The following is a 13195-nucleotide window of genomic DNA, read 5'->3' on the forward strand; positions in this document are numbered from 1 at the left end:
CATTCTAACGTTGGTTATCTGCCTTGTGTTTTGCTTTTTGTGTTCTTTCTTATCAGTGTCCCTTGTTTAAACTCTATTCGCTTTCGAAAGCAAATGAAAAGCAGACTTATTATCAACTTGAAAAATGGCGAAATAAATTTATATTTAGACGAGGAAACCATGAGTATCTCTATTTAACGATACCGGGTTTCTGCAATAATAAACTCTCACTGGTCTGTTTCTTAGTGTCCAGGTTCTATATTTCTTTCTTTATATGGCTATCATTGATAATCTAAGAAAGTGAGGTAAAGCGAATGTGCGTGTGTGCATGTATGTGTTGTGTGTGTGCGTGCGCCTATGCATATACGTATGTGTGTGTATGTGCATGTCTGTGCGTGTGTGCGCACTCCTGTGTGTGTGTTGTGTATGCGTACGGTTTTGTGCTTACTGCAACAGCAGCAGCAGCACCACTACCACAACAAAAGAAAGGAAAATACCCCCAAAATATATAAGATCTTTTATGAATCTACATATATAAGCGTGACTATGCACAAAGGCGCTCTTGTTGATATATCGTATGAGCACTCTGAGAACTTTCTTCTGTTGAGTAGTAAATACTCTATTTTTCCGTTCACAGCATTGTATAGAATTACTGTGGTATCCTATCTTCTCATTATAAATAGATTAAATGTAGCATTTTAGATATTTACATCTTATACATTTTACAATATATAAGAATATATGCTGTGACTTACATTGTACGCATTAGCATATTTTATAATAGTGGAGGCGCGTAGCTTAGTGGTTAGGGTGTCAGCACCATGATCGTAAGATTGTGGTTTCGATTCCTGGACCGGGCGACGCGTTGTGTTCTCGACCAAAACACTTCATTTCACGTTGCTCCAGTTCACTCATCAGGCAAAAATGAGTAACGCTGCGATGGACTGGCGTTCCGTCCAGCTGGGGAACACATACGCCATAGAAACCCAGAAACCGGGCCCATGAGCCTGGCTAGGCTTTAACACTGAATAATTTTGAAGATGCCGAGGTAGGAATCATAAATTATTAAGGTGGCTATTCCCAACTTATCCCACAAGAATAGGCACAAGAATAGTCGTCATAGACACATGTGTATGTATGAATATATCTGTATATAAATATATATATATGTGTGTGTGTGTGTATATATGTGTGTGTATGTATATATATATATATATGTGTGTGTGTGTGTGTGTGTGTGTGTGTGTGTGTATACATATATATACAATTGCAGCATGGAAGGTGCTCGTAAGACATTAAACAACACACAAAAACCGTTAGAATCACTTCAGCATTTAAATTTTATTTGCCAAAATATTTTTGTCAATTTGAGACCGCGTCCTGATCACTGAAAAAATTCAATTCCGTGCTGCATCTATATATATGGGATAGTTTCAGTGAAGCATTGCGTGGTATGATTTGATAGGAAAGCAGCCGTAGGAATCTATTCCTTCATTAGGAATCAGCCGTGCCCACTAGACCCCAAGCCGCATATGCGCAGAATGTGATCACATATAAGAAGAATTTTACCAGATTCCTTTTAAACACCGTAGGGTTTCGAGATCTTTGATTTGCATTAAGAGAGGTAAATTAAGTGTTGTTTGTGATAATAGATCGATGTTTGTGTGATACGTATTTAGGCCGCCAATATTTAGGACGCCAATATTAAATTTTCTGAACGTGTTGCCGATTATGTCCCTTAAAATTATACATTTTAGTGTGTATCTGAAATTTATGCGGCAATAATTTCAGAGTTTTTTAATTGATTTTCCAGAAATAAATCCCAGTAGTTACATATATTTTTGTGATAATTATCTGAAGTGTCTTATTTTTCATAAAGTTTACCCCATATATATGTATGTATGCACGTTTGTGTACAACTATATATGTATATATATATATATATATATATATATATATATATATATAATATATATATATATATGTATATATATATTTATATATATATGTATACATATATATATATTTATATATGTATATATATATATATATTTATATATGTATATATATATATATATATCCATACATACATATTCATAAATATATATACATGTACACATGTATTTTTATACATACGCACATGCTCACACACACGTATATATGTGTATGTGTGTTTATAGGAGAAAAGTTGTTTTGGGAAGGCAGAAGTACAAATGAAGGTCAAACAGAAAGAATAGAAGTGTAGAGGAAATGCTGAGTGAACGTGATGAAAGGTGAATTGATTAGTAAACAATAACTTACAACAGAAGTAAAGAAGAGGCAAGTGGGTAAGTAAGGAATGCGTTGATGAATTAATGGATGAATGAATGAATGAATGATGGAAGGAAGGAAGGAAGGAAGGAAGACAGAAAGGAATAGAGAAACAGACAAGAAAAGAAAAGATCGGAAATTTCCGATGTTTCTGGAAAATATATGGAAACTTTAAAAGAAAAAAACTTCAAATATGTAAAATATATAAGAAAGGTATAAGAATTATGCATAAGCAATAGAAGACACCTTTAAAAGTATTGAATTGTAGAAACAAGTCTGAAGTGGATTGTAAATATTTCGAAAAGTTAAGAATTATTTAAAATTATGTAAATATTTAGAATATAATCGTATTAATTAAATCGTAGAAAGAAGGAAATTATAATAAAATAGTGAAGAAGAAAAAACATTCTTGAATTTCTGGAATTTATTAAATAATCGATAAATTGTCAATAAAGAAAACCGTTAAAAGTTAAATTGGATCTTAATCACTTTCAGATATTTCCATAGGAAAAATATAGAATTTTTATCAAAATGCCAAACAAAACACACTCTGGTGAAATTAAAAGTATAAACAAATAAGAAAAAAAACAATAAACGCCTAAGATATGTCAGAAAAATTACATGAATATAAATATAAATAAATATATGTAGTCCTTTTATGCCTGAATATTTATTTGTAGTTGCAAGAATTTTAAACAATATAGAAATTGTGAATAGAATTCACTTGCATTTACACTCAAATGGTTTGGTTTCTCTATACGTAATATCTAAAATAAATAGTAAAAAAATGCTACATGTATAATTATATCTGTGTTTTTTTTTATGTGAGATATTTTTCTGAACAATTAGAAAGACTGCATAATTAAACCAACATAGAATAGGTTTGGATTTGTGCGGCTGTAGGAGATTAAGGGGATTCTCGAAATACGCCATACAGTAGAATTAAATAAATATAAAAGCTTGGTAAGAAATCGTTCAAGATAAAATGTTTACAGATATGATAATATTGTTTATTACACAATTGTAAATAGGAATATTTGGATAAATACAGTGTGGGCAATGATAATAGGACAGATATGTAATAAATATATTTGTTTGTCCTATTATTATATCCAATCCGTATAATGCGATTGAGTATAAAGTAGTATTATTCAAATATATAAATGGATTATGCTAAAATAATAATCAAAGTCATAGTATAACAATATGAGGAGAGCGCAAGGAAATAGGAAGTTTCTTTTTATGCAAAGTTATCAACTCCTTATGCGAAGAATTATTTTTTAGTTAGCAATCATGTCTGTTTTTGTTCCTTGTCCAGACACATATACTGTCTGGACCAGAATATAAAACTTATCGAAGCTTACCGATTGGAGTCTACCAGACACACCTAGAGGCACCTTTTACGTATTTGGGAATGTATAAATATGTATCAATATACATGTATGTAGTAATCTAATAGGGAGTTCAATGTATACATAGGTGGCGATATTTATTTATTTTAAAAAAATTCTAAATGTAATATATTATATAATAGACAACGTTAATCGAGGAATATGCGCATTCACGCATCTAAATCTAAGTAAAATCTACAAATGCTTTTACGTAAAAAAAATTTAGAAGCTTAGCGAAATTTCAAATGAATCCCTTTTAACAATGGAACTCGAAATAGATATGGCTATAAATGATAGCGTGCAGAATAATGGTTTTCGAATTTTTTTATATTCCTATGACAAAAGTTACTAAGTTGGATGGAGAAAATTTGGTGGGCAGCCCTGAAATATTTTCTATCGCTGTAATGATTTATAGTTATGAACGTCACGCACTGACAAGGGTTGTATTTTAGACAACTCATATTGTAGCGTTTCCTAAATTTAGACTTATTGTAATATATTCAATTACAACTTTTAAGATTTAATATATTCAATTATGACTTTTAAGATTTAAACGTAAATCTATGTGTAAAAAGTCTAAAATTTTGCAATAATTACGTATTGGATGTGACTTTCTAGAGAATTGTGCTCTGAATAAGGTTTATTTTTAGCGTTTACTTCATTCAAACGGTCGGGATTTAGATATTGAATGTAAGACGATATTCAATGTTTTCTAAACATGTATATATTTGTAGGAAGTATTACAGAGAATATATTAAAAAACTAAAGGTTCTGAAATCCTGACTGATATAATTTGAACAAGCACGTTTCTGTTTATGGATGTAGTTAAGTATTTGTATGTGTAACATCATGAGACTTATAGCACTTGTGGGAGACATCACGAGTATTCACCCTTGTGAAGTAATTTTCAATGTTAAATGAGAAGCACAGGTTCATGAATTAATTGTAGATGACTTCCATGAACATGTTTCTCACGTGCAGGTTCTAATCGATCAATATTAATTGACCGTCGTCACGATATATTCCGCCCGTGATTGAAGAGACACGATTTTCCTTTTATTTCAACAAATGCACTGACTTCAGCTGATACCAGAAAAGCTATTAAGAGTTTTTGTGTTTTATTAAGCCGCGAATCATCATATTAGAATATAATTTTTTCTAATGAGTGTATCAAGTAATTTTTTTTTTGTATGTGAAGATAGTCACTGATGTTAACTGACATTGCTTCTGGTAATGTGGGAAGGAAGAATGAAGCTTGATAACTAAGAATATCTTAACTAGAGATGTGTCTACCTCTTACTGAGATGAAGGCTTTAAACTAGTTCATTTCTTGTGGTATGTATTACGTACCCCCTTGGTTCTGTCATATACATTTGTCTTTAATAGTATTTTAAATGGAAACCTTCCATCAAAATTCCATGCTGATTTATAATTTAAACACTATCTTAATAATCAAGAAAATACATTTAGTAAACCTCATTTAGTAAGCTAACCATTATCCTCAAAATTAATTGAAACAAACGTAATGTAATTCAATTCAGGCATGGTAACAAAGCAGTTGTCATTTCTAAAGTCCCCATTGTTTTTGCGGTGTTCGTGTACAACTCACGATAAAATTACTGAACGAAGTACTACCATCAAAATTTAAAGGGCTTTTTATTTGAACATAAACTTACTTACTCTACTTAAGTTATGTATTTAATACTTTCTACTTAACAGTTAGTACTATACATTTGTCTAAGAGTTATTAATGGCCACGTGTGTAATAGATAGATATAGATATACATACAGTATATATATACATTGAAAGATAGTATACAAATGTCTGTGGGTGCTTGTGTGGGTGCGCCCGTATGTAGCATGTTTATTTGAAGTGAATATGTAAAATGTTTTCATACTATCTATTACATTAAATTTTTCTGAATAACTGATATTATCTCATATTATATTTTTGTATACTCAATTTTGAAGTTCTAAGTGTAATTTTGTAAGTTCCAATCAATTATAGAGTTGAAACACATCAAACGTTTAGACACATAGCAATCAGCAGAGAGAATGAAGACGATATTAAAAGGAACTTATTAAATAAAGTAAGTAGGATTATATCTGTGTGTGTGCATGCATGTGTGTGTGTTTGTCTGTATATATATATATATTATATATATATATATATATATATATATATATTATATATATATATATATAAAATATTATTAGAGACAAAACCACTATTTTGCAAAACAAACAAGGAAAGACTTAATCAATACATAACATTTTAATAATAGTAAAAAAAACCGCCACTACAATTGTTTCTTGTCTTGATCGACAATCTTCAGGTGGACTTCCAATCTAAAATATAATATTTTAAAATATAAAAATAATAATTTTAAAATAATTAAAGTATGAACGAAAAAATATAAATATATAATCCATATATAACCTATATATAATCCATATATAATCAATATATAAACAATATATAAACTAAAATAAACCTATCAACAATTAATATAAAATATAAAATATAAAATATAAAATATAAAACAAAACAAAAATAATAATAATATAATAATAAACTATATATACACCCATACACATATACCTAATTATATATAACCATATCTAACTACATACACTAAATCACACCCCTATATATATACCCTATACATACACATAAAAACGTCTAGGCAACTATAAATAAATAAAATAGCTAAATACTTCAACACAATACTTATTCATACTCCACACACACACACATACAACCCACATTCACGCTCTAGAAAACGGACATCACTTAAAATTATGAACGGAGAAATGGAATAAATGAAATTAAAAATTATATTCACTTGGTAAAACGAACACTACTTAAAAATTATGAATGAAACAATGCAATAAAACAACAGACATCGCAAATAGACACAAATTACTACGAATTCCTCAACAAACCTACCATGATAAACCAAAACTCATAAAAACATATAATGATAAAATCTCCCTTTACTAAACTCTATAACATACCTATATAGCAATCCCCCTAACCTAAACATTCACACACAAATACACACACGTAAACCACACACCCACGACATATACAAATACTCACACCACTTACACATACCTATACATACATATAAACCTCAACATATACTCCAAAAACCCACTCAACCCCACACAGACAAATAAACACAAAATTATGAATGGATTCTTTTATAAAACTACCATGATAAGCTAAAACTCACAAAACATAAATGATAAAACCTCCCTTTACTAAACACTATAACATAATTATATAGCAATCCCTTTAACCTATACATTCACACACAAACACACACGTAACCACACACCCATAACAAATACAAACACCCATCCCACTCACACACACCCACAAGTACATATAAGCCTCAACATATACACCAAACAAAATTACTTTACCAAGGAACTTAACATATGTATAAAAAGTATAACCGCTCTGGAAACGAACATCTTTTAAAATAATGAATGGAGAAATGGAATAAATGGAATTAAAATAATATTCACGTGGCAAAACGAACACCACTCAAAAATTATGAATGAAACAATGTAATAAAACAACCAACATCGAAAATAGACAAATTACCACGAATTCCCTAAAAAAAACCATGATAAACCAAAACTCTTAAAAACATATAACGATAAAATCTCCCTTTTCTAAACTCTATAACAAACCTATATAGCAATCCCCCTAACCTAAACATTCACACACAAAAAACACACACGTAAACCACAGAACCACGACTTATACACATACCTATACTAACTTATAAACCTCAATATACACCAAAAACCCACTCCCTCCCCACACAGACAAATTAACACATACATCCCGAAACCTAAATAACAAACCCATATACACATTCACACACAAACACACACACACGCAAAACACACATACACAACAGATACATATACTCCCTCACATATACGCATATACATACTCATTAAACTCGATATATACAACAATATTTACACACCCACACTCATACAGATAAATAAATTATACAACTAAAACTCACACACATCTCATATACATAAACACTCCAATAAAAAACAACATTAAATACATCGTAATTAACCAGAATATCAAAAATAACAATATTACATAAGGAGAAATAAATACATACTTACAAGTCAGTTTCAAATTATGAAGTGAAATTAAATTCTTAGCCGTTAAAAAAACCAAACCAAAATTACGTTACCATAGAATATAACTTATGTAAAAAAGAATACGCGCCATGGAAAGTAAACGTCATTTAAAATTATGAATGGAGAAATAGAATAAATGGAACTAAAAACTATATCCACGTGGCAAACCAACACTACTTAAAAAAAAAATTTATTATGAATGGATTCTTTAATAAAACTACCATAATAAATTATTATATACAATTATGAGCTTTAGCTCATCTTAGCAGCTCTAACAAACAACTTGCAGTAACCAATCTATTCTCGATGCCTGCCTTACTACTACACTATTCCATTCCCAATTCCAAGCAACGCTAGCCCACCACCCGGTTACAATTCCCAACTTCACCCATTCATTCACAATTTCCACGACGTTCAACTCCACAGCGCTACATATAAGCCTCAACATATACACCGGAGATTCGCTTTCAAACCGTACGGATGGGTGAGAGTATACATTGAGTGTAGTGATGGGGCTCCCATTACTATACACATTTGTACCTGTGTGGTAGTCTCTATGTGTATATTCACGCACGGGTATAAATGCAGGGGGTACACGCGCACGGCATGTACGTATACCCCCTCACATGTACATATGCATGCTAGTTGGGCTCGATATGTGCAACAATGTAATCGCGCCCGCATACATGCATATGGGCGAGTTGCACAATCAAAATACGCACACGTGTGTGTGTGCGTTCCCTGGTTGTGCAATTCACCCATCTGGGTGTGAGTGGGTTTAAGCGTATTGCTGTGGATGCCGAGCTTAATACGTATGTATATGAGTGTGTATTGGGGGGTTGTACGTATTTATTGTGTGCATGTGCTTCACGCACGTGCGTCCATGTATGGATGAATATATTGGGATTGCTATGTGGGTGTAAATTGGGTATAGAGGGGGGAGTTTTGTCATTGTAGGGTGTAGGTTTCATTTGTGATGGTGGTTTGTTGGTGATTTTTAATATGTTCTGTATATTTGGGTTAGTTATGTATTATTCTATTGTGTATAATTGTATACATATGATTGGTGTGAGTGGGATTACGCCCATTTTTGGGGATGTATGTTTTATTTGTCCGTATAGGGCGGGAGTGGCCGTTTGGTGTATATGTTGAGGCTCACATGCAATTCCAGGTACGCGCGAATGAAGTGGGCACTTATATTTGTTATGGGTGTGTATACTTTATTATAACAGACAATACCCAAATAAAAACTGTCAATTCAACATACCAAATAAAAAACAAAAAACAAAGGATCGTAAACATTCACACATACATACAAAACTCAATAAAAACACCACTAAATAACACCCATCAACATATAAATATATCCTCCAAAATACATATAACAAATGCATAATAAAAATACATAATAAAATAATAAAAATTAAAAAATATATAAATAAAGAAAATAAAAAATCTAATATAATTATTAAAGTTTTAACATACCATAAACTGTTATATTAATATACATTAAAAATGAACTAATTAAAACAAAGAAATATCAATAAAGACTAACTATAATTAAATCCTAGACTACATAACCAAAAAATATATTATCTAAACTAATTTAAACTAAACTAAGTAACCTAATAAGGAACTATTATTGCTATTTATCATGAAACTTATTATATAGGTAAAGTAACTTATGTCTGCATTTTATTTTGCGCTCTTCACCAGTATTAAGTAAATTATCATACTTATAAAATAAAATTTCTTTAAACTCATTAGAGCATAAATAACAACAATTAGCTCCTATAGTATATAAGATTTAGTTTTACAAATTATTTCCCAAATTAAACTATAATTAATATTTAGTGATTTAAGACTCCAAATGTACTTACTAAGTCCGGTTGAGTTGATTAAGTTTTTATTTTTAAAAGAATTCATATGTTGTGCGATTCTTAGTTTTATTTTTGAGGAAGTAGAACCTATATAAACCGCTTTGGGGTAATTATTATTCTTAAAGTTATTATCATGTAATGTAACTATACATTTATACACTACATCGTTAATATCACAATTATTATTTAATATACAATTAGATTTATCTCTACATGTACAATAATATAAGTCTTATCATTATTAATATTATTATCAATAATTTCTTTTTATAAAAATTATTCAGTTTATATTTATTAATGAAGAAATAATGTTACCAACATTATTAGTGGTAGAATAACCAACTCCAAAATTATTAAAAGAGAATGTTTCTATATTTACGATTATCTCTAATAAATAGTTAATAATATCGTTTTTTACTTGATCTCCATAAGGAACTATTAACCATATTTTATTCTTATAACTTATTATTATTATCATTATTATAAATATATTTATAATTCTTTATTTTATTAAAATTATTATCAAAATTATATCTATGTACAGCATTTAAGGAATTATTAATATTATTAATTTTATCAATATAATTATTATAATAATTATTAATTTATTTTTATTTTTATTATTCTTATTTATATTATTATTATTATTATATTTATTATTATTATTATTATTCTTATTTATATTTTTATCATTTTTATTATTTTTTATAATATCTATTATTTTTACCACTAAACCTAACAAAATTATAATTATTATTAGAAGTATCTCGAAAATTAACAATTAAATCTTTATCACTAATATTATAAAATTTAATATTCCTATTATAACCTGCCCCTCTAAGGGCCTCATTATAATAATTAGCATGTTTATTAAAATCTCTATATCATAAGAGAGTAATGAAATACGTTTACTTATATTATTAATCAACGATTTTTTAATAGAAAATGGGTGATTACTATTAACATTTATATATCTAAGGTTCTCATTAAGTTTATGATATGGTTGTGTTTTACCTGTAATAAGATTAAAATTAACATCTAAATAATTAACATTATAATTCTCCTTATATATAGTAATACTTAAACCATATCTTTTAAAGAAACTATATAGTTTTTTCTTATATACTTCTAGATTCCTATTAGTACAATTCTTTGTAACTAGTAGAAGATCGTCTCTATATAAACCACCCTCTATCTTAAGATTTTCTAATTGGAGTTCAGATAAAGAAAAATACCTACTAAATCAGTAGCCTGTGCAGAATCTGGTGCTCCCATAGGTATATCAAAACATCTCTAGTATCATTCCTAGCCCATAATTTATTTTTATATTTAATTAGCGATTTCCTAGCCATTTTAATTACATTAACTTCTTCCCGTGACATACCCACTTTATTCATTGCGAAAATAAGCGCTTTATTAAACACAATTTCATTAATAGAAGAATAATAATTATCTATATCTATTTGAATAAATTTATAACGATTTTTATCTTTAATATTATTACCATTTCAATGTATTATTATTACTAAACCATAATTTTAAAATAATTAAGTTTATTTAACTTATCAATATATTTATCTAAAATAAATTTACTTAATTTACCTAGGTCCGATTTACATGGGCAATTAATCTAACTTTAGGGTCTGAATAAAAATTATCTTTATGGTCTTTAAGAGTAATTCTGGGGTGCAAAGGTACATAAGGTTCAGTTTTTATTCCAACTCATATTTTAACATTACTACTTTAGAGGCCTTATTAATATTATAAAGAATATCATCTGGAACAATTTTATATTTTTTATTATTTCTTTTCCTAATAGTTTATCATATAATTTAACATCTAATTTATATAGGTTCCTTGTTTTATCAGATTGTACTATAATACCATCCATATTTCATATCTTTAATTTTAATTGCTAAATTCCTTAAATATTCATTATTTCTATTTGGGTATTTATGGAATTCAATATTTTTTACCACCTTCCATATACTCTTCAGTAATTGTAATTTTATTAAATGGAGGTTCCTTTCTAGATTTAAATTTAGAGGTAAATTATCATTCCTACTATCAATATCATTAAATAAATAAAAATTATGGTAAAAAGCTTTCCATTTAATTCTAGAAATAAAATCTTTAATATTATTAACAAGTTTCAAGATAAATTCCTTTCTAGAAGGAATAGGAATATCTTTCAAAGATGAATCCCAAAACAGCGGTTCTATCTTACCTGTAAAATCCATAATTTACGAAAATGAGGTATTACACTCAATATACAAAATTATCAATATTATATAAATAATAAATATTAGGGAATAAATCCAAATTTACAGGAAAAATCAGATTTAGGATTAAATCCAATTTTATAGTAAAATATTATAAAATATTATTAAAGACAAAACCACTATTTTGCAAAACAAACAAGGAAAGACTTAATCAATACATAATTTTAATAAATAGTCAAAAAAACCGCCACTACAATTGTTTCTTGTCTTGATCGACAATCTTCAGGTGGACTTCCAATCTAAAAATCAATATTTTAAAATATAAATATAATAATTTTAAAATAATTAAAGTATGAACGAAAAATATAAATATATAATCCATATATAACCTATATATAATCCATATATAATCAATATAAACAATATATAAACTAAAATAACCTATCAACAATTAAATATAAAATATAAAATATAAAATATAAAATATAAAACAAAACAAAAATAATAATAATATAATAATAAACTATATATACACCCATACACATATACCTATTTATATATAACCATATCTAACTACATACACTAAATCACACCCCTATATATATGACCCTATACATACACATAAAAACGTCTAGGCAACTATAAATAATAAAATAGCTAAATACTTCAACACAATACTTATTCATACTCCCACACACACACACATACAACCCCATTCACGCTCTAGAAAACGGACATCACTAAAATTATGAACGGAGAAATGGAATAAATGGAATTAAAATTATATTCACTTGGTAAAACGAACACTACTTAAAAATTATGAATGAAACAATGCAATAAAACACAGACATCGCAAATAGACACAAATTACTACGAATTGACTATTTATTAAAATTTTATGTATTGATTAAGTCTTTCCTTGTTTGTTTTGCAAAATAGTGGTTTTGTCTCTAATAATATTTTATAATATTTTACTATAAAATTGGATTTAATCCTAAATCTGATTTTTTCCCTGTAAATTTGGATTTATTCCCTAATATTTATTATTATATATATATATATATATATATATATATATATATATAAATATATACATATATATGTGTATATATGTATATGTACATGTATATATATGTGTGAGTGTTTATGTGTACACGTATATGTATATATATATACAAACACACATGTATATATATATATATATATATATATATATATATATACCTATGCA

The sequence above is a fragment of the Octopus sinensis genome, linkage group LG10 (genome assembly GCF_006345805.1).
Source record: "Octopus sinensis linkage group LG10, ASM634580v1, whole genome shotgun sequence".
Lineage (NCBI taxonomy): Eukaryota > Metazoa > Mollusca > Cephalopoda > Octopoda > Octopodidae > Octopus > Octopus sinensis.